We start from the raw sequence: 21,097 nt of genomic DNA on the forward strand, positions 1-21,097 counted from the left end.
GCGTCGCCGGTGTGCCGGAATTTTGTCCCGCAGGAGTTCTTTTACATGCCAGTAAATCTATTGACATGAGCCAGTCGCATTTAAGCACACTCAAATGTCATCGACCTGGGGCGGGATCCACCCGCAACCTCGAGCACAGAAGGCCAGCGCTATACCAACTTCGCTACCCAGGCCGACTATTTCGTACTATGTTCTGGTCAGGAGACATAATGATATACTTTGTTTTTTCGGGGTTTACTTGCAAACTTATCTGCTTACTTGCTTCCAGTAAAATTTCCGTGTATTTCCTAATAGTTTTTGGATTTTCTTCTAACATATTCACGTCATTCTCATACACAAGAGCTAATGTAATCCGTTCAATTTCAAACCCTCTCCGTTTTCCTGGACTTTCTTAATGGCATATTGTAGAACAAAGTTAAACAGTAAAGGTAATAGTGCATCTCCTTGCTTTAGTTCGCAGTGAGTTGGAATATATATTTTAATTCTGTCGATGTAATACGGCGCCTGTAAAAAATCAATACAAAATTATTTCATATGAAATATTACAAAAGCATATTATCATTTGAAATCATCAATGGAAAATTTACATTTTGTCTATGTTGTTATTTTCACTTCTCTCGTGTTAAAACATCCGCTTTCAGGAACACTATCGCGGAATAGAGCCGTTATGTCACAATGTAGAGTAGTGGGAAATGTAATAATCAAACAAATAACATATAGAGACATTGTATTATTATTTATTACGCGTAACTAACTGAATATAATTTAATTCTGTCACGTATGACTTTCATCATTAAAATATACGTCATTTGTATATACAAATTAAATATTCAAAGTGCCGTATTCAATGCAATTAATTTAATTCACGTAATATAAATGATGCTTCTGTACCTTTAGTTAATAATTAAGTTATTTAATTTTGTGGAAAGAATTGTTTATTAAACTGATTTCCATTAATATCCATTTCACGTGATGGATGATGGCACAAATTAGGAATATATTACTTTGATGTTTCACACATTTGTCACAAATTCATAAAGCTGTATATGCTACTGTCCACGTCATTTTGTTAGTTATTTCAGATTGTCTAATGATTACCATTAGATCAATTGCCAGGGGTTACACTTGTAAATGCTTAGGAAGGGAGACAAGCCTAAATGGAGGATCTCGTAGAGTGTGGAAAAACGACTTTTAAAATGCATGAGTTGAGAGGAAGAACGAAAACAGTTACCTTTAATGTAGGAAGTCATGAGTCGAAAATACGTAATTACTGTGCTGTGCTATGGACGTCAGTTCCATACGCTGTAACATTCATAAGATACCTAATTAACATCAGTGAAGTATGGTTTCTGATGTGGTAGCCTACACTACGCCATTCGTATGACACTGCTATAGGTTATAGCAATATAAAAGAAAAACTTTTATTATTTTGCATGAAAATGTTTACTATTTTAATGTAAAATCTACAAAAAGGCTCAATATTTCTTCCTTAAAACTGCAAAAGAGTACATCTGCAGAGAAGAGAGTTTACTCGAAAATTGCAGGAATGTCTTTGATGGTTTGCGAAGTCCTTAAATTCCATTAGCTCGGAGTAAATTTATTCTCTCACGTACCCCTAACAGAAAAAAAAAATCCGTGACAAGTCTGGAGACCTGAAAGGCCAGGAAACTGGCCCTTCTCTTCTGATCCATTTCTCATCTAATATTGCTTCCAGATGTCGCACGCCACAGCAATGTGAGCAAGATCTTCATCATTTTAAAACCATATAACTTGACGTACACTACCTTTCAAAAGTTTTCGATCACCTATCACAACTATGGATTTGTGGTTAAAACAGGGATTTCGTTCTGAATATTCTATTATATCATAATGCTAGAGAGAGAAAACATTTATTTTGTTGGTCTATTTAGTTTTTTTCGATGTGTTTGTACATTTAAATAATGTATATAGTTGTTTTTATAGCTGATCGAAAAATTTGATTGGTAGTGCACCTGCGTAGGGTACCGGCACTACATTAGCCACTACACTTTCATTGGTGTTCTACAGCGATCAGCGTTATGGAACTCATGTCATAGCACAATAATTATACATTTCCGACTCATGGTTTCCTACTTTAAAGTATACCTTTTGGTTCCATCTACCACCCCATACGTTGTTTAAAAGCAGTTTGTCTACAAAACTGCATATTATACTAGATTGGCATGAGTTCCTAGATACAGTATATTTACCCCTCGACTTTGAAACTTACGGTAATCATTAGACGCCATCGAAGAATCCTGTCCCTGATAGAGGGCTCCAGGTAAAATTTGTTTGCCATCTCCCGTTCACGTTGAATTTTGATGTTGAATAACTTCTGCAAATTAAAGCGTTGTTAAATAAGACAACTACTGCTAATGCTGCTACTGTTGCTACTGCTACTCCCTCTCTCGAGTCTGCAGTCCATAGCACATCCTTCAGAAGCGCGGCAGTAATAACACAAAGTTTGTGTAACGAAGGCGGAAATTAAACGCCATTAGAATTTTCATGCCGTAGTGGGAGGATATTTTGTGACCCAATTACAGTTTTTTAAAGTTGTTTAACAACAGTTTTTATTCAAACTTTGTAATTAATTCAGTCTTGATAACAAATATTATTATATGATTATGTTTGTGACCGCTATCATTATATTTCAAGCTCTTTCTTTCTAAAAGTTTGTGTTATGCATGTCACTCAAGTCCGTAGACGGGTGGATAAAATAAACAGTAAAACTGGACTTCACGTGTTTTGGAATCATTCAAATAATAACAGGTTACATTTATTTATTTAGCTAGTAAGCAAAGTGAGTACAAATTCAAAATTATGCAACAAAAATATTTCTAGTCACTACCGTAAGAACCAGGCTCTTGTACGGTGTGGTCTTAGCCAATAATAAGATTTAAAGTGACAGTTTACTAAATACATTAATTAACTAAACTCAAACTGATAACTAACACACAACGGGAAAAGAAAGAGATAAAGAGAGGAAAAGACACAGTTAATATAAATTGACAATGAGACAAAAACCAATGACATTCAATAAAAACATGCATATAGTCATCAGAAATAAAAGTGTAAAAAGCACACCAATTGTTAATATATCATGAATAAAAGATTCAATTTTAAAGTATTTCAAATTTGGAAAATGATTTCTAATTTTATTATAAAGTCTTGGGCCGAAACTAGCACCATGTTTAAGTGCTGCACTTGTATGACATTTAGGCTCAATCAATGAGCAAGAAGACTTTGATCTTCGAGTATGATATTCATATCGATTAGATTTATGTTTTATTTGATTTCTGTGGTAGTAAGTTAGTAAACTATATTTATAAATTTCTTCAATAGTTAATACTTCAAAATCTGTATAAATTAAATTTATTGGGTCATCCATATTTTTGGGTACACAAATTTTTATTAATCGAGTCACAGTTTTGAGATGTCAGGTTTGCGGTAGTATACCTATTTTTCTTCACATGTGACAATTCTCCTGATAAATCTATTATCCACTGGATTAACGATACGTTGACAATAGATATCCACTCTGCGTTGAGTTTGTTCAAGTGTCAATTCATGAGGTACAGATCTACAACTTTTATAATTATGATTTTCTAAGCGTCTTAATGTGGCGATGTATTGTATGTTTTTAAGCACAAAGTTCTTCTGGTAACCTACGAGTAATTTTTTTGTGGATTTCCTTACAAATCTCTACGACTATTCTTAATATTCTTACAGAACTTTTAAAATCTTTAATGCCTTCTTCTCATTATTGAAACGATGGGACCATCATTATTCTACATGCTCACTAACGATACCTCTACCCTCGTCTTCACATATTTTTAGATCCGCAGTAGAAACTTTATAATCTTGTTTCCAGCAGTATTTTAAAAGAGCCCCAATCTCAAATTTTATCTGTATAATCTTTGAATTAACAATTATTGACTGTCATATGCTCACAATATGCATTGATAACCTTAACGTACTAGAAATTGCATTTCCCAACGAAAGAAAATGATTAAAATCTTGCAAAACACGAAATTTAAAAAGAACATGAGATGGCCTAATATTTACGTACCCACTATTATTCCTTCAGAATTAGGAATTATTATATAATCTGGAAACATACTCTTCCATGTCTCTTTATGGAAGTATTTCCGAACTACTGAAATATTAATAGACTGAGTATATCACAGTTATTTGTTATATTATTATTATTATTATTATTATTATTATTAGCAGTAGTAGTAGTAGTAGTAGTATTTTGGCTAATACAAAGAAAATAATTTATAAAATAAGAGTGAAGAGTATAATGCTCTATGGAGCAGATACTTGGACAGTAAAATAGGTACTAGAATGAAAACTAAGAGCCACTGAAATGGATTTCTGGAGGAGATCAGCTAGGAGGTCAAGAAGAGAAAAGATAAGGAATATTACAATAAGGCAGATAATGAATGTAGGAAAAGATAATATAATATAAGTTATAAATGAAAAAAGATAACAATGGTATGGGCATGTTAAAAGGATGGAAGATGGAAGAATATCGAAGAAAATCATGTGATGGCAACCAGTAGGAAGGAATAGGAAAGAAAGACCTAATGAAAATTGGAGGGACGGAGTAAGAAGAAATGTGCAACTGAAAGAAGTGCAAGATCCAGCCAGATGCGGTACATTAGATAGGGAACAATGGAGGTAAAAATTTAAACGAACAACATGATACTTTGTTTGGTTGAGGAAAAACTACAGCACTAGAAAGTTCTATAATAGATAAAGATTATTATTATTATTATTATTATTATTATTATTATTATTATTATTACTTACAAATGACTTTCAAGGAACCCGCAGGTTCATTGCCGCCCTCACATAAGCCCGCCATCGGTCCCTATCCTGTGCAAGATTAATCCAGTCTCTATCATCATAAACCACCTCCCTCAAATCCATTTTAATATTATCCTCCTATCTACGTCTCGGCCTCCCCAAAGGTCTTTTTCCCTCCGGTATCCCAACCAACACTCTATAATATGCATTTCTGGATTCGCCCAAATGTGCTACATGCCCTGCCGATCTCAAACGTCTCGATTTATTATTATTATTATTATTATTATTATTATTATTATTATTATTATTATACTGGTTAATTTTTAACTGAAGTTCCCAAAAGTTATTTGTTTCTTTATGTAAAATACGTCACATACAGGTTAAAGGCCTGAAGTCAAATGTGGCCGCATTCCACATTTAAAGCAGTAATTACTCCTGTTTGGCTATACAACTGCCGTGAACAATGCCACTGCACGCAATTATACAATTTGCACTGTTCGTTAATAGGTAGGGACTGACCAAGCAATAACGTTAATGGGTGAAATTTATCAAAGCGTTGCCCTAAATACTTACACCAAAGAGGACTAAACACAAGTAAGTGTTCGTGATGTTCATGGGATATGCAACTAGCAGAAGTTCTCCGTTAATTATAGAGGCGAAATTATATCGTGTTGCAATCCGTATCAAGGCGCTAAAAACATTTCACTAAAATTAGTTCATGGGCGGCAACACTCCAATTCAGATTAAAAACTTAATTTATTCACAATTTTATTAACATAATTACATTTCTTAAAAGTAACCTACACAACGCAGAAGTGCACGCATTGTATTCTTCACCTGGCATAATTAGGAATATTAAATTCAGACGTTTGAGATGGACAGGGCATGTAACACGTATGGACGAATCCAGAAATGCATATAGAGTGTTAGTTGGGAGGATGGAGAAAAAAAATACCTTTGGGGTGGCCGAGACGTAGATTGGAGGATAATATTAAAATGGATTTGAGGGAGGTGGGATATAATGGTAGGGACTGGATTATTGTTGCTGAGAATAGGGATCAATCGCGGGCTTATGTGAGGGCGGCAATGAACATCAGACTTCTCTAAAAGTCATTAAGTAAGTAAGTAACCTCCTTCAATAACTTATCACACACACATTTCTGAAAAGCGATGGATGCCATTCACAGCGTTACTTTGCTCTAAGCTTCTAATTGATTGCTCAAGCTATTACCCTGGATAATGACCTGTATATTTCTAAACTGTACCTTTTAGTGGTTCTTTATTCTTCAGGGAGAAAGTCGTAGTTACAGAATTCATATCCGGAGAATACGGAAGATGCTGTACAATTTCGAAGTTGCATCTGTTAAGTAAATTAAGATTTGTTAATGATATAGCATTTTTAACAGAAGAGGAGACGACACTAAGGGATATGATAATTGAGCTAAATGACAGCTGTGAGCAGTGTGGGAATAAAATAAATGCAAATAAGACGAAGACCATTCTTATCGGAAGAAAAATAAGAAAGGAAAATGTGCGAATTCTAAATGAGGCAGTAGAACAAGTGAACAGGTTCAGATACTTGGGGTGTACTATAAGCAGTAACATGAGCTGCTGTCAGGAAGTTAAAAGGAGGATAGCAATGGCAAAGAAAGCTTTTAATAGAAAAAGGAGCATCTTATGCGGACTTCTGGAGAAAGAACCAAGGAAGAGACCAGTGAAGTGCTTTGTGAGGAGTGTGGAATTGTGTGGGACAGAAATATGGACATTACGATGAAGTGAAGAGAAATGATTAAAAGCATTTTAAATGTGAATATGGAGAAGAATGAAGCGTGTGAAATGGGCAGACAGAATAAGAAATGAAGCTGTACTAGAAAGAGTGGGTGAAACTAACCAGAAAGAGAAAAAGAAATTTGTTGCGTCACGGGTTAAGAAGAAACTGCGTATGCTATTGAAGGATGCACTGGAAGGAATATTGAACGGGAGAAAAGTTAGGGGCACAAGAAGATATCAGGTGGTAGACAACATTAAGACATATACTGAGACGAAGAGAAAGGCAGAAAATAGGAAAGATTGGAGCAAGCTCGGTTTGCAGTGAAAGCTCTCCCCTTGAGAAGAAAACTATGAATAAATGAAAAAGAGAAGGAATGAAATGAAATCCAGACCTCAGAGATGAAGTTTTTAAGTTCGATACTAGAAATTGCAAGATTGTACAGATTTAAGACTGAAATTATACGTCAGTAATTAAACATCTGGAGTTTAGAGAAAATATCATGGTCTATGGAAACAAATAGTTTTTAAATGATTGGTTGATTGGCAAACTTACTCGTGTCAAATTACATAAGCACGTGTGGCTTACAGCTGTTTCGGTGCTTCTACACGCCATCCTCAGAGCCTACTCACTTTTTACTTTTTACTTTTACCACGTAAACAATGGCCAACGACATACTACCGGGAAGAATACTCTCATACCTACCAGCCGGAAAGATCAAGAGACTTTGGAAGACGAAGAAAGAGGTGAATACTTTTCATAGAAATCGCAATGGACCCGAAGATCTAATGCGTGTCAAAAGAAAAATAATAATATTTCGATATACATAATAGTCAATCCGGTTTTTAACTGCACTATCTGAACCATAACAATAAAATGAAAACATTTGGACTTCTGCAGAGTTTCTTAATTGCTGTTTATGGTGATAAATTAATTCATCCGCGTTGGTTTGATAATGGATACTTATCCATCGTCATATCACCATAGTAATGTCATTCATTACCGCACTGAGTGCGATATGTAAATGATTTACATATCGCACTCAGTCAACGATCGTATCATAAACGCACTAAAAGCATATTAAATAAACGCAGATAAAAGATTGTATGGAACTAGTGCGATGAGCATAATTACAGAACTCTGCTTACGCCTCGTTCGTGCAGAACACAATCGAGCTGTAATGATGCTCATATCCCACTAGTTGCATAAATAACAATTATCGTTTTTCAGAGAGAAATGTTACCACCAAGGTACAGCACAAGGAAGAGAGTCTATCTATGCTCCTCAGAACAGCAAGCGAAAAGCTAAAAATTGCGAAGAAAAGAAGCCCTTGCGAAGTTCAGGCTGTGAACTGAACACAACTTCCTGGCAAAGCATCTTCGCCACACACACAGGCATCATTAAGAGCACCGCCTGCAGACTGTATTCCCAATAGCCATCATGGAACTGAGCAACTAAGAACATGTCCAGTACTGTCAAGGTTTTCCATCTGGGAGAGATGCTGGGAAGCAAGGGGATTAATGCAAAGCCTCCGAGATTGATTCTCTTCTCTAATTTTGTCCTCTTCCTGTTTATTCTTCTTACTTTAAAACCTGCGATAAAACTTGTTCAATCCACTATACACTATCTTCCATCTTCTCTTCGGCCAGTCAATGCTCCTTCCTCTTTTGTAGATTTATCTCGGGCGATTTGGACATGTCTATTCTTTCCATAGCTACGATCAATTTGGGCGTTCCATCCTTCCCATATTATAAATACCCACTGTCCTATAGGTTGGATGTTACGTGCTTCTCTTATATTTTGGTTTCTGACACAGTCAAATTTCGTTTTTGAATAATTCTTCTCAATATTTTTATTTTTGCTATTTCAATTGCTCTAGTTGTTTTTGTTTTATCTGGCTTGGCAATTTTGATTTTCTTACTTAATTACTTACTACTTACTAATTACTTACTTTTAAAGAACCCGAAGATTCACTGCCGCCCTCACATAAGCCCACCATTGATCCCTATCCTAAGCAAGATTAATCCAGTTCCTACCATCATATCCCACCTCCCTCAAATCCATTTTAATACGAGTATTATCCTCTCACTACGTCTCGGCCTCCCCAAAGATGTTTTCCCCTCAGGTCTTCCGACTAAGACTCTATATACATTTCTTTATTCACCCATATGTGCTACATGCTCTGTCCACCTCAAACATATGGATATAATGTTCCTAATTATGTTAGGTGAAGAATACATTGCGTGCAGTTCTACGTTGTGTATCCCTCTTAGCACCAAATATTTTCGTAAACACCTTATTCTCGAACACCCTTAACCTCAGTTCCTCTCTCAAAGCGAGAGTGAAAGTTTCACAACTATACAGAACAACCTGTAATATAACTCTTTTTAAAATTTTAACTTTCATTTTTTTTAAGCAGACTGGATGACAAAAGCTTCCCAGTCGAATAATAGCATGCATTTCCCATATTTATGGTCGTTTAATTTTTTTCTCTAGTGTCAGTTATATTTGTTGCTATATTTAAATTTTTCCATCTTTTCAAAGGATAAATTTCCGATTTTTATATTTTCATTTCGTACTATGTTCTGATCACGAGACATAATCATATACTTTTTTTAGGGATTTATTTCCAAATCTATCTCATTGCTTACTTCAAGTAAAATTCCCGTGTTTTCTCTAATCGTTTGTGAATTTTCTCTTAACCTATTCACATCATCCGCATAACAAGCAGCTGATTTAACCCGTTCAATTCCAAACCCTCTCTGTTCTCCTGGACTTTACTAGTAGCATAATCTAGAGCAAATTAAAAAGTAAAGATGAATTTTGTTTTCCTTACTTATGCCTATTATATTCTTCGACTAATTGCTTTAGTTTTGTGTGTTTAATATGTTAAGTTTACAACCAATTTCTATTTTTCTAAAACTGAATATAGTCTATGTGTTTCTTACGGCCAGTGATGTGAATTATCAGCAGCACTGAAATAAATAAATAAATAAATAAATAAATAAATAAATAAATAAATAAATAAATAAATAAATAAATAAATAAATAAATAAATAAATAAATAAATAAATATGTAATAACTTATTTCATTTTTGTCACTTTCAGAAATAAGGCGCTTCAGTATGATTGTAGAGTTTCAGCCTGTTGAAAGTAACGCGAGACCTTTGCTATTTTGCGGCGTGTCATAGATGCAGCGTTTTGAAGCTTTGTGTCGCCTCCCTCAACAGAGGAGATAAGGAAAAGAGAAACCGATCTGTCGGATCCTTTACCAAGAGTTTTCACGCCTCGTGGAATGGATCCGTTCGTGTAGAAGAGCGGAACACTATAGTTCTGCTGTAAATTCTCCGGACTGCATCTGATAAAATATGTATCCCTTCATTTGTGGAAATTTTAGAATATTATACGTTGATTCTGATATCTAGCAAGGAAAACGGGTGAATAAAGAAATTTGGCTCGTTCGTTTGTTATTATAAACTTTATCTCCATACAGTCTTACTAATAAACCGTGTATAGTTTTTATACTAGACTTATGCAGAGTTGAGACAGAAAACTTTACTAATAAACCATGCAGAAGCGATGGACGTATAAACAGCCTGTAACTATACAATGGGAATTGCTTTGCAGTAGTTATATACACGAAACCCCTTGTTTAAGCGTTGTATATAGAGAAAAAATGGCCGCCCCTCTAACAGCTGTTCGTATCGACTGTCATTTTATGATGATGGTTGCCTAGTAACCAAAGAAGAACAAACCAAAGAACACAGAATAATTAGAATAATATTACTGTAGCTTGTACTCTTTGACCAAAATATAGTATGGTAATCGATTAGAGCCAGTTGTACTATCGATACTTAACACGCCACACTAGAGCGCTCTACCGGATGCAATAGAGAACCTCAGTTATACTATTATCTTTCGTAACGAAGTAATGACGAAACTATGACGTAGCTGTGTATCAGTTGTACATACGCGGCGTATGTAGTGATTATGAGTAAGGAATTTACACACGACGTATAAATGAGCTACTCATTGTATAAGTATAAGACAGTTAAACGTCTGTATATAGAGTTGTTTAGTAGAGTATGCAAGGTTATCGACTGGCAAATATAGCAAAAGAATACCGATCGAAATAACAAAGGGGACTAACCAATTCTTGAACTAGAGACGAAACGCGTCCATCAGTCAATCAGGTCTGATCTTTGTGAATTATATTATATTATATTATATTATATTATATTATATTATATTATATTATATTATATTATATTATATTATATTATATTATATTATATTATATTATATTATATTATATTACTATTTTATCATTATTTAAATCGAAAATTTTGGAAGATATTTCCAGCTTGAAATGTCTATATACATTTCAAAATAATGTTCCACAGCCTGTAAGTAGTTCCGAAACGTTGGAAATTTCAAGTTCCAGGACACGATGGAATGCACAGAAATATATTTCTTATCACAGTCACCGTGAAAGCCTATAAACTCGTATGATTTAAGTAGTTTTCTGTAAAAAAAAAATAGTATCTACACATTTTTAGCTCCAATTTAGAACTCCTTAGGGCAAAAATCTTGGAATTTAAAAAATATACACAAATTAATTTTCAAAAGTAATGGAACCATAGCCATTACGGAAACCAAACAAAAGGGAAAGTTAATTAAATAAAAGTAAACCTGAAGCGTTGAGAGATTGGAGAACGCAATAGACCTACATCAGGATTCTTAGCTACAAGTACGACTAACTTTGAAAACGTGAAAGACTGGTTGACATGAATTGCTCGCTCTTTGTGATAATGGATTAAGACCAATTTTCACAACCAGTTGTAAATAGTACTTTTCCATTTGAGAAGTACTGTATTATTCTCAAAATATTTTCATGTGAACGGTTTGCTTTCATAGTGTTATTGATCGACAAATAATACAGTTAGTTTCTCATTAAAATCGGACAATACTTTTCAATATTTCTACCAATTGTAAACATATTTCGTTTTATTACTGGAATATATTTTCCCTAAGAAAAATTTACTTAATTGCGATGATAAGGTGAAATTGTCCATGTTATCGTGTACTTATCATCGTTACTGTTTATGTTTGTATAGCCATTCATTACAGACAAGTAATGGTGAAAAGGTCTGCATCAATAAAAACAATACTATTGTTCAATTTGCCGCGTGTGTGATATATAAAGACAATGAAAATAAACGAAACAAACAAATGAAGAGCACAGACCGCCAATGTTAAATAAACTACACAGAATAAAGAGGAGCATTGCTTTCCATACTAGGAATTCTCTTGTTTATATTCTTCCGCCATTGTTCTGCCTTTGGCAGGTTATGATCTCATAGTCGCTGAATAGACCAACGATATAAAATGGACATCAAATACGCAAACAAGAACGTAACAGAAATTATTTCTCTTTAAGCATGTTTCAATGAAATGAAAGACAGCAAGGTATATCCTACACGAGAATTATTTGTGAACTTTGCTGCATTTTAGTAACATATTTATGGGTTAACAGCTCCACCTTAGGCCCCTATATTAAATGCATTTTAAAGTTTCCACACATAGTGTTCTGTCCAAAGGCAGGCCTTCCACTGCAAACCCAGCATTCTCCAATATTTCATATTTTCTATTTTTCTCCTAGTCTCCGCATATGATCCATAGATCTTAATCCCGTTTATTATTTGATGTCTTTTTCGCCCCGAACTATTCTCCCGTTCACCATTCCTTTCAGTGCATCCTTCAGTAAGCAGTTTTTTTCTCAGCCAGTGAGCCAACCAATTCTTTTTTCTCTTCCTGATCAGTTTCAGCATCATTCTTTCTTCACCCACTCTTTCCGACACAGCTTCTTTTCTCATTCTGCCTGACCATTTCACATGCTCCAGTCTTCTCCACTATATATATATATATATATATATATATATATATATATATATGTATTTCTAGGTTATTTTACGACGCTTTGTCAACTTCTCAGCTTATTTAGCGTCTGAATGAGATGAAGGTTATAATGCCGGTGAAATGAGTCCGGAGTCCAGCACCGAAAGTTACTCAGCATTTGCTCATATTGGGTTGAGGGGAAACCTCGGAAAAAACCTCAACCAGGTAACTTGCCCCGACCGGGAATAGAACCCGGGCCACCTGTTTCGCGGCCAGACGCGCTAACCGTTACTCCACAGGTGTGGACCATTATATATATATATATATATATATATATATATATATATATATATATATACAGAATCAGTTTTACCAAATATTCTCTGCGTGGATACACATTGTAGCTGTTATTTAAAAAGCACTATGTAGTATTTTTAAAGACGAATAACCTAGTTAAATCGTTTCGATATTGACGTAGGTCCTGTATTTTGCCATCCTCAATCTACTTTCATCATTACTCGTATATATGTAGGTATAGGCCTACTGTTCGGTTTGTATATTTTGTGTGCTTAGAATGTTGTCTTTCCGTACTAGAGACCCGGATTAAATTTCTACTGCATGTAAGTATAATAATAGGTTGTCTCAGAAGATGTTACGTATAACTTTGCTTCGGCCAATTAATACGGATCTAATCGTCGTCATTTAGACATAGACTAATCCCAATTTGGTGGAGGTGTCAACAGACTGTGGCCTTAAGAGCAATCTAAAAGACTTATACTTATGAGTGGTTGCTCCTCCAATTTGGTGGATATAACTTCATTTTCTAAAATAGTTGGCCTTCATGAGCAAGGTTTATCATTTTCAAGGTTAGGTCCTACTACTGCCTACTAACCCTTCACCTTTCATTTCACATATTTCTTCTGCTTTTGCACTCGCACCTTTTTCGATTTAGAACTACGTCTTCCTTCGGACTAAGTATGGGAGGGGAAATTTGGGAATTGATAGTCACGAAAAAAAATGCAATCCCCTCATGCAGTCGGGAACAGGAAGACAAGGAGAACGAGGGGAAGACAAGGACAACAAGGGAAACACAGTGAGAACAAAAGAATACAAGGAGGAAAGGGGAAAGACAAGAATAACAAGGGAAAGGAAGGAGACCAAGGAGAAGAAACGGAGAACAAGGAGAAAACACGGATAACAAGGAGAAAACACGGAGAACAAGGGAGAAACAATGAGAAAAAGAGTAAAACAAGAATAACAAGGGAAATACAAGGCACAATGGGAAGACAAGGAGAACGAGAGGAATACAAGGAGAACAAGAAGAATAAAAGGAGGACAAGAGAAAGATAAGGAAAATTAAGCTTCGCACTTTTTGACAGGTGATTGGACCCACACGTTAAGATATGTAGCGTAGTAGGGCTATGCACCTGTCACCTTTTTCCAAAAGAAAAACAGATGCACTCTGCGAAAGGCGGAAGGGAAAAAATTATTATTATTATTATTATTATTATTATTATTATTATTATTATTATTAGCCTACTATATAGGCCTACTAGGGAGGATCGGAAATTAACGCACAACAATTTCTTTAAGGTATACTATTTTGGTTAGGACGTTCAAAGTTAGCAGATAGTTAATTTTAATCTCGTGCTACAGACAGCAATGGCTCGATTAGGTGTCATCCTGGCGGAACGAGCAGTAACTACTGAGTAAAGACGGAACGTGTGCTAGCATCGTCTGCTTGTAAAGAGCAGCGAGGTGTAGTCCGTTTTTTTCTGAGTAAAATAAAACAAAAAAGTCCGAGTGAAATCCACAGGGAAATGTTGGAGGTGTATGGTGCTGATTGTCTGGACCAGAGTGCTGCATTGGAGTTAAATCGCTCGCTTTAACTAGGTCGAGTGTCGCACCTTCGAGTGAGATACGATCGGTCGTGATACGCTCGTAATAAATAGAAGCACAGTACAAGGTCATCTCACCGACATGTCTTATCTTGTATGGAAGGCGACAGATACACATATGTTTTGCTCACACGGTGAAAATAAGGCTTTATTTTCTGCGTTTATGACAAACGTTTAATGGAACAGTCAATGGAACGTACCAAAACAGGAACATGAAGTTATAAATAAAATAGTATGAAAAACTTTGATATACAGTTATTATTGCTAATTAATAATTATTCAATATTTGATTTACCGCATATACAGTATAATATGATACGTCCATACATAGTATTCCGCCTATATACTGCGACAATGTACGAACGTTTTACAAAATATCATTGATATAGCAGTATATTAATAACAATATTAGTACAGAGATAACGTCACAGAAAATATAATAAGACGAAAAATCATGCTGCACAACTGTTACAGACGCAAAGATTGATACACTAATTATTAGAGATGATGATGATGATGATGATGATGATGATATTATTATTATTATTATTATTACTACCGGTATTATTATTATTACTAGAAAACTTGATACAGTTCTTGCATTATCGTGATTGTGTTCTCCGTTTATAATAATTACATTTACATCCAATAACATCTATCAGATGTGGCAAAAACAAAATCACTCCTGTGTGGGGAGAAAAAAAAAAACATTTACCTCCAACATTTATATTACATTTTAAAGCAAGTTTTATATTTGTACTATGGAGAGGTTAGTTAAACACTGCGAAGTTTTGAAATGATAAACATCTATGTTGTTACTACACAGTTCATCACTGAAACAAGAACGAATGTCTAACGCTCGGCTTATACCGTTCGAGGATTTATCGCTCGTAACAATTTTACCCATCATGTATTTGCGCTAGCTATCGGATTATGCTATGAACTACTTGACGCTCGAGCGAAAACGTCCGATGCAGACCTCTGGTCTGGACCGTAGCAACATCTCCAGGTGGTGCAGGTTCTTCGAAGAGGGCCAGTAAATCTTACCGACGAAGCACGTTCCGGCCGACAGGTGACCGCAGCAACACCACTCAATGTCAGAGGCATTGAGGCGGCAGTCACTCACCCTACAGTCCAGACCTCGCACTGTCTGAGTTTCACCTCTTCGGACCAATGAAAAAATTCCTAGGAGGCCAACACTTTGGTTCGGATGAAGAAGTGAAATCAGTCGTGCGCAGGTGGTTATACGCCTAGAAAACGTAGTTTTATGAACGAGGTGTATTGAATGTGGTGTCACGATGGGGGAAATGCGTCGAGAGACCTGTAGCTTCTTTTCTGCATTATTTCGTTTTGCTTATCTATTGAATACGTTGCCACAAAAATTTGTGAATTACTTTTCGATCCTCCCTCGTACGTAATGTATCTTTAAATTCAGACTTTAGCTAGCTGGAATACTAAGTCTAGATATGACTGTAAATTCTGACGTCACTCGTGGTATCATAGAAACGAAAGTCTATTGTCACTTTTTAACAGCTGTGAACTTTGACGTCACTCGAGAACGTTTATACTTAAAGGATGTTGTTATTTCTATTCAAGTCGATGTTGTTTGGAAACTGGGTGCAATTGTAACATTTCGTAAATTATGTTCGAGAAGAGTAATTGAAACAACATTGTGGGTAGGTGGTGCCTCTATTATTTACTAATAGCGACACAATTCCTTTTCTCTTGTCCATGAATGTGACAGTGATTGTGTAATGCGAGGAAGAGAAAAGCAGGAAATCTACTCTCTTCACACCGCAACACTGTGGTTTAGAGATAAATTTGGACGCTAGCGTACAACAGAGGGTCAAGAGGGAGTGAGGCTGCGATCGCAAAGTCCTGCAGGATTTTAACTCACCAAGGCACGGAGTTCCTTTTTCTCCCTTACAGACCGCCAGTCCAAATGTAATAAACCCACAACTAATGCACGCGAACTCACGCTTTAATCCATTTAGCGCTCTCCCGCATGAGAAACATTGAAAACAAAGCTTATGTCCTGTGTTCCATTGTAGATGTTTCATAGGGAGCAGTATTCTGTTCGCCTTTAAAAATCTGAACAATAGCTTGTTTTCAAAATAAAAATTAATCCAATGCATATTTAACACTTTGAAGTCATGACTCTTTTCTTCTCTACACCCTCTGTGAGCCTGCTAAAAATTACCGAGCTTGGAAAAAATTTCAAAACCACAATACGAATATGACCTAACAAATAATGATGGTTACCATAAATTGTTAATGCAGTCAGTCTTGGATTTGAACAAGAATTCTTACAGACGGTAAATTGGTATTGGCGGTGGTTTGGTAATGTTCATGTTAATGCATTGGTAATGATCATAATGTTACGTTGGTAGCATGATGATGATGATATTTTGGTAGCGATAATGATGATGCGTCGATAATAATGGTGATATGGTCGTATCGATCATAATTATCCTTTGATATTGATGATGATAATATGTTGGTAGCGATCGTGATGATATATTGATTATGATTACTATTACGCTTTTACTATGTCATGCTACTTTTGACCAATAAAACGGTACAAGGGACGTGTTTCAACCAATCATGGCTGTTTATCGCTATAATTTTATCACTTCCCGAGCATTGCCGCTGTAATTTTAATTTTAGTTCTTATTTTATTTTATTTTAGTTTCTATATTCTTCATATATTAATAATATATTATATTATATAATTTCATTGTAGCTGTAATTTTAATTTTAGTTCCTATTTTATTTTGTATATTCTTTTATAGGTCTATTAATAATATATCTGAACTGCGACCGAACATGAGCGCTTCTCATTCGGTCCTCAAATTTTGTTAATATTACTGTATCTCCTTTTTATATTGATTGTGTTATTTTATTTCTATTTCTCTTGTTTGTGATTATATTCTGTATTCTGTATATTTAAATTTAAATAAATTTAAATAAATAAATAAATAAATAAATTTGTTTGTTTTTATCGCTTTCCTAGCATTTCTTTGTTTTATCACTTAACTAGCATTTGTTTCTTTGTTTGCCAACATTTCAAATTGCAAATTCTTTACGGTGGGTACTATAAAACATGCTTTGCAATCGTCATTTGTTTCCCGCATGGATAGTAAACTGAAAATGGCGGCTCCATTCAAACGTTTTGGTGAAGCTATCATTAGTGAAATAGAATTTTAGTAAGACAACACCTATTCTATTGTATTAGAGTACTTATTTCTTCTAATCTTTATATAGGCCTAGTACTTTCTTCTACTCGTGTAATAGTCAATTAAATCCTACTCGAGTTTTGATTTCCCTAGATAAATCAAAATCACTAGTGAGATTACTGTTGATAATATGATGATACATTGGTAGCGATCATGATGATCGCTCTGGTGCTTGCAGCTGCTGACGCTCTGCAGCACATGCCTGGAGCCTTTGAACGTGTACGACAGGCAATGACACGACGTTGCAGAGTTTGTATTGACACAGGAGGCAGCACTTTTGAACATTTTTTGTAAATGATTCAAATTGAAATGGTTTTGAGGAATGAAACTGTATTCTTTACCCCTTACAGTACAGCACAGTTTCTGGTTTAATCTACGTATTACCCTGTGAAGAGATTTATTAAATCTACATACTTAGACTTCAACAAACGAAATTTGATAACACAATCCCAAGGGAAAAAATGGAACTCTCTGCATCAAAATCCACAGTTAATTCCCGATTTACCACGAAAATCGTCTGTAGCTGTATTTAGATTGGCAACAGGCCATGATTGTTTGGCTAAACACCTGCATAGAATTGGAATATATCAGTCCCCTAACTGCCCATTGTGCAACTCAAACCAAGAAATGGATTCGGAACACCTCAAAATCTGTGCTTCATTGGCTGGTCATGATAATATCTTTGAAAAATATTGGAGTGCAAGAGATCAAATGACTTTTATTGTCAAACGCCTGGCATTAGAAAACAACAACAACAGTTTCTTATTTTGTCGTTCAATGATTAGTTTCCGACCCATGGTCATTCAACTTTGTTTTGATCACTTGTATCATCCCTAGAAGTTTAAGTATTGAATTTAGGTGCACCTTGTACATCACCAATATAACACTCGTAACTGGCAAAATTGCAAGAGATAATAAGTAATACATGTAATACTAGAAGTCCCGAATTCGACCCTTGTTCCAAAAAACTTCCATCATGCTAAAATTACCGTTTTGTGGAATTTTTTTCTCCGTCTGACAACACTGGTGAGAGCATTTAGTAATAGAATATTCGATAATTCAAAGTGATTTGAAAAATTATTCCCAAGCCGATATGGAAACAGTTGCAGAAGCTGTTACTTGGTGTTGTGTAACATAAGGTATTTTCAATAAATCCAAACTTTTCTATCGTTAACACTCCCGATGTTTCATTAAGGTCCGACAACAAACGCATTCTCAGTCCGGGCGTGTTCATGAATCCTTGACCCATTAGCCCTTAATGATGTGCTGTCACTACTCCAGTTACAGGAGATAAATTAGTTACTTTGTTGCTTTTTATCTCTTTTCACGTTTTGAACATAAAGTTCTATTTGTTATTGTGGTGAAATTACAGCTTGCCGTTTACATAAAAAGCGAGAACACATGTCTTTCAAGTAAGGTAATATATCCTTGTACATTGTTATGTCTTTTGTGTGATAAAAGAAGATAAATTGTAATGAGCAAGAAATAGCTCAAGCATTTATCTCTTTGGTGTAATGCCTGTAAAATATAAAATAATTATTTAATACCTTCAATTCATTTTGTTTCTTCTTCTGTGTCTCTGTTACATAAATTCAGTGACCTGGAATTCGATTAAAAGCAAGGAAGTACAGATTTCTGTCTCCTTCGTAGGAAATGATTCTGTATCGTGTATTTTATGTTTATGCCCTTAGACTATTTCAAAAATGGTTTGATTACTGTTATTCACTTCTTAAGAAAATCACTTTTCTAAGCCTTAATGACACTTTCGCATTCAGTGTCCTTACTGAAATAATGCATGTTAAATGATATAGAACTGGACTTTGAAAATGGTGATACATTGTACCAAGAGTTTTGCCTATTGAAAGAGATGATGCCGATACTGAAAGATCTATAACTCCTCAAGAACGGTGGGACACTGTTTTGAAGACACGTAGTGTGCCAGACTTATAGAAAATTGCTGAACACACACACTCTTCCAAATAGCAATGCTCATGTGGAACGAGTTTTTTTTTTTAAATGAAGAATCTCTGGACTGATGAGAGGAACAGGACGAGGCCAGAGCTTGTAAAATCAGAACTCTTGGTAAAGACGAACTTTAATATGTCATGTAAAGAATTTTGATTGTGTTTCAACAAACAAAAACTATTAAAAAATAATATTTGAGGAGAAAAATTCGCTCCGGCGCCGGGGATCGAACCCGGGTCCTTGGTTCTGCGTACCAAGCGCTCTGACCACTGAGCTACGCCGAATTCAATCCACAGCACCAGGTCGAATTCTCCTCCTTCAATGTTTCTCTTGATGGCCTGACTCCAAGTTAGACATATATGTTGACATAGGTATATGTCCAATGTCAACTGTCATTATACTAGGAGCGCACTCAGCTGAGTGACTTATTTGGCCAGGATTCCGCAGTTAAGTGCACAGTAATCTGCACAAACATATGCACTGCTAACTATGAGAATATTATAGATTTTATTAATTTGTCAGACAATAATATCTGTAATATTGACAATTAATATTTGAGGAGAAAAGATCGGCAGTTGACATTGGACATATACGTCAACATATATGCCTAAGTCGACCTGGTTAGCGAGTTGATATAGCGCTGGCCTTCTATGCCCAAGGTTGTTGGTTCGATCCCGGGCCAGGACGATGGCATTTAAGTGTGCTTAAATGCGACAGGCTCATGTCAGTAGATTTACTAGCATGTAAAAGAACTCCTGCGGGACAAAATTCCGGCACATCCGGCGACGCTGATATAACCTCTGCAGTTGCGAGCGTCGTTAAATAAAACATAACATTTATATGCCTAACATGGAGTCAGGCCATAAAGGGAAACACTGAAGGAGGAGTATTCGATCCGGTGCTGAGGATTGAGTTCGGCGTAGCTCAGTAGTCAAAGCGCTTGGTACGTAGAACCAAGGACCCTGGTTCGATCCCCGGCGCGGGAGCGAATGTTTTTCTCCCCAAATATTAATTGTCAATATTACAGATATTATTCTGTCTGACAAATTAATAAAATATACAATATTAAAAAAGCAAAGGAAGCAACAAGTATTCTTTTAAACAATGTTAATATAGTGAGTGTAGGGACATGTATATCAACCCCTGTGCTTTTCAATGTGTACAGACTTATGGCATATTCTTTAATATAGGGCTACTCCGCTACAACCAAATAATAATACGAGGGTAATTCTAATTGTTTAATTGTGCGTCAAAATACAAGTGTATTTACATTGGAATTCATTATAAGTTTATGTGCTTTTTATTTTTTTAATGTGTCCTGAATTTCCGTCCTCTAGAGTTGGCAACCGTTGCATGGAACTCTAACTCCATGCCCCCATACGTCTAAATGGGCTACATTATCTTTTACATATCAGACAGAGTTAATATGGTTCTTAGGAATAAACTGAAATCAACAAATAGCTACTGCACTTTTCAATGTAAATAGATTTCTGTTCAGGTGA

General features: G+C 35.5%; 1 protein-coding gene and 1 non-coding gene across 4 annotated transcripts in view; one reads left to right on the top strand and one right to left on the bottom strand.

Annotated features, from left to right (window-relative positions):
• Nucleotides 1-21,097, top strand: part of LOC138694744 (uncharacterized) — a 235,332-nt gene that overhangs the window by 148,936 nt on the left and 65,299 nt on the right. The window lies entirely within an intron of this gene.
• TRNAC-GCA (transfer RNA cysteine (anticodon GCA)) lies at nucleotides 19,807-19,879 on the bottom strand. Its single transcript has one exon. It is a non-coding gene; the product is annotated as a tRNA-Cys (tRNA).

The sequence above is a fragment of the Periplaneta americana genome, chromosome 2, assembly GCF_040183065.1.
Source record: "Periplaneta americana isolate PAMFEO1 chromosome 2, P.americana_PAMFEO1_priV1, whole genome shotgun sequence".
NCBI lineage: Eukaryota > Metazoa > Arthropoda > Insecta > Blattodea > Blattidae > Periplaneta > Periplaneta americana.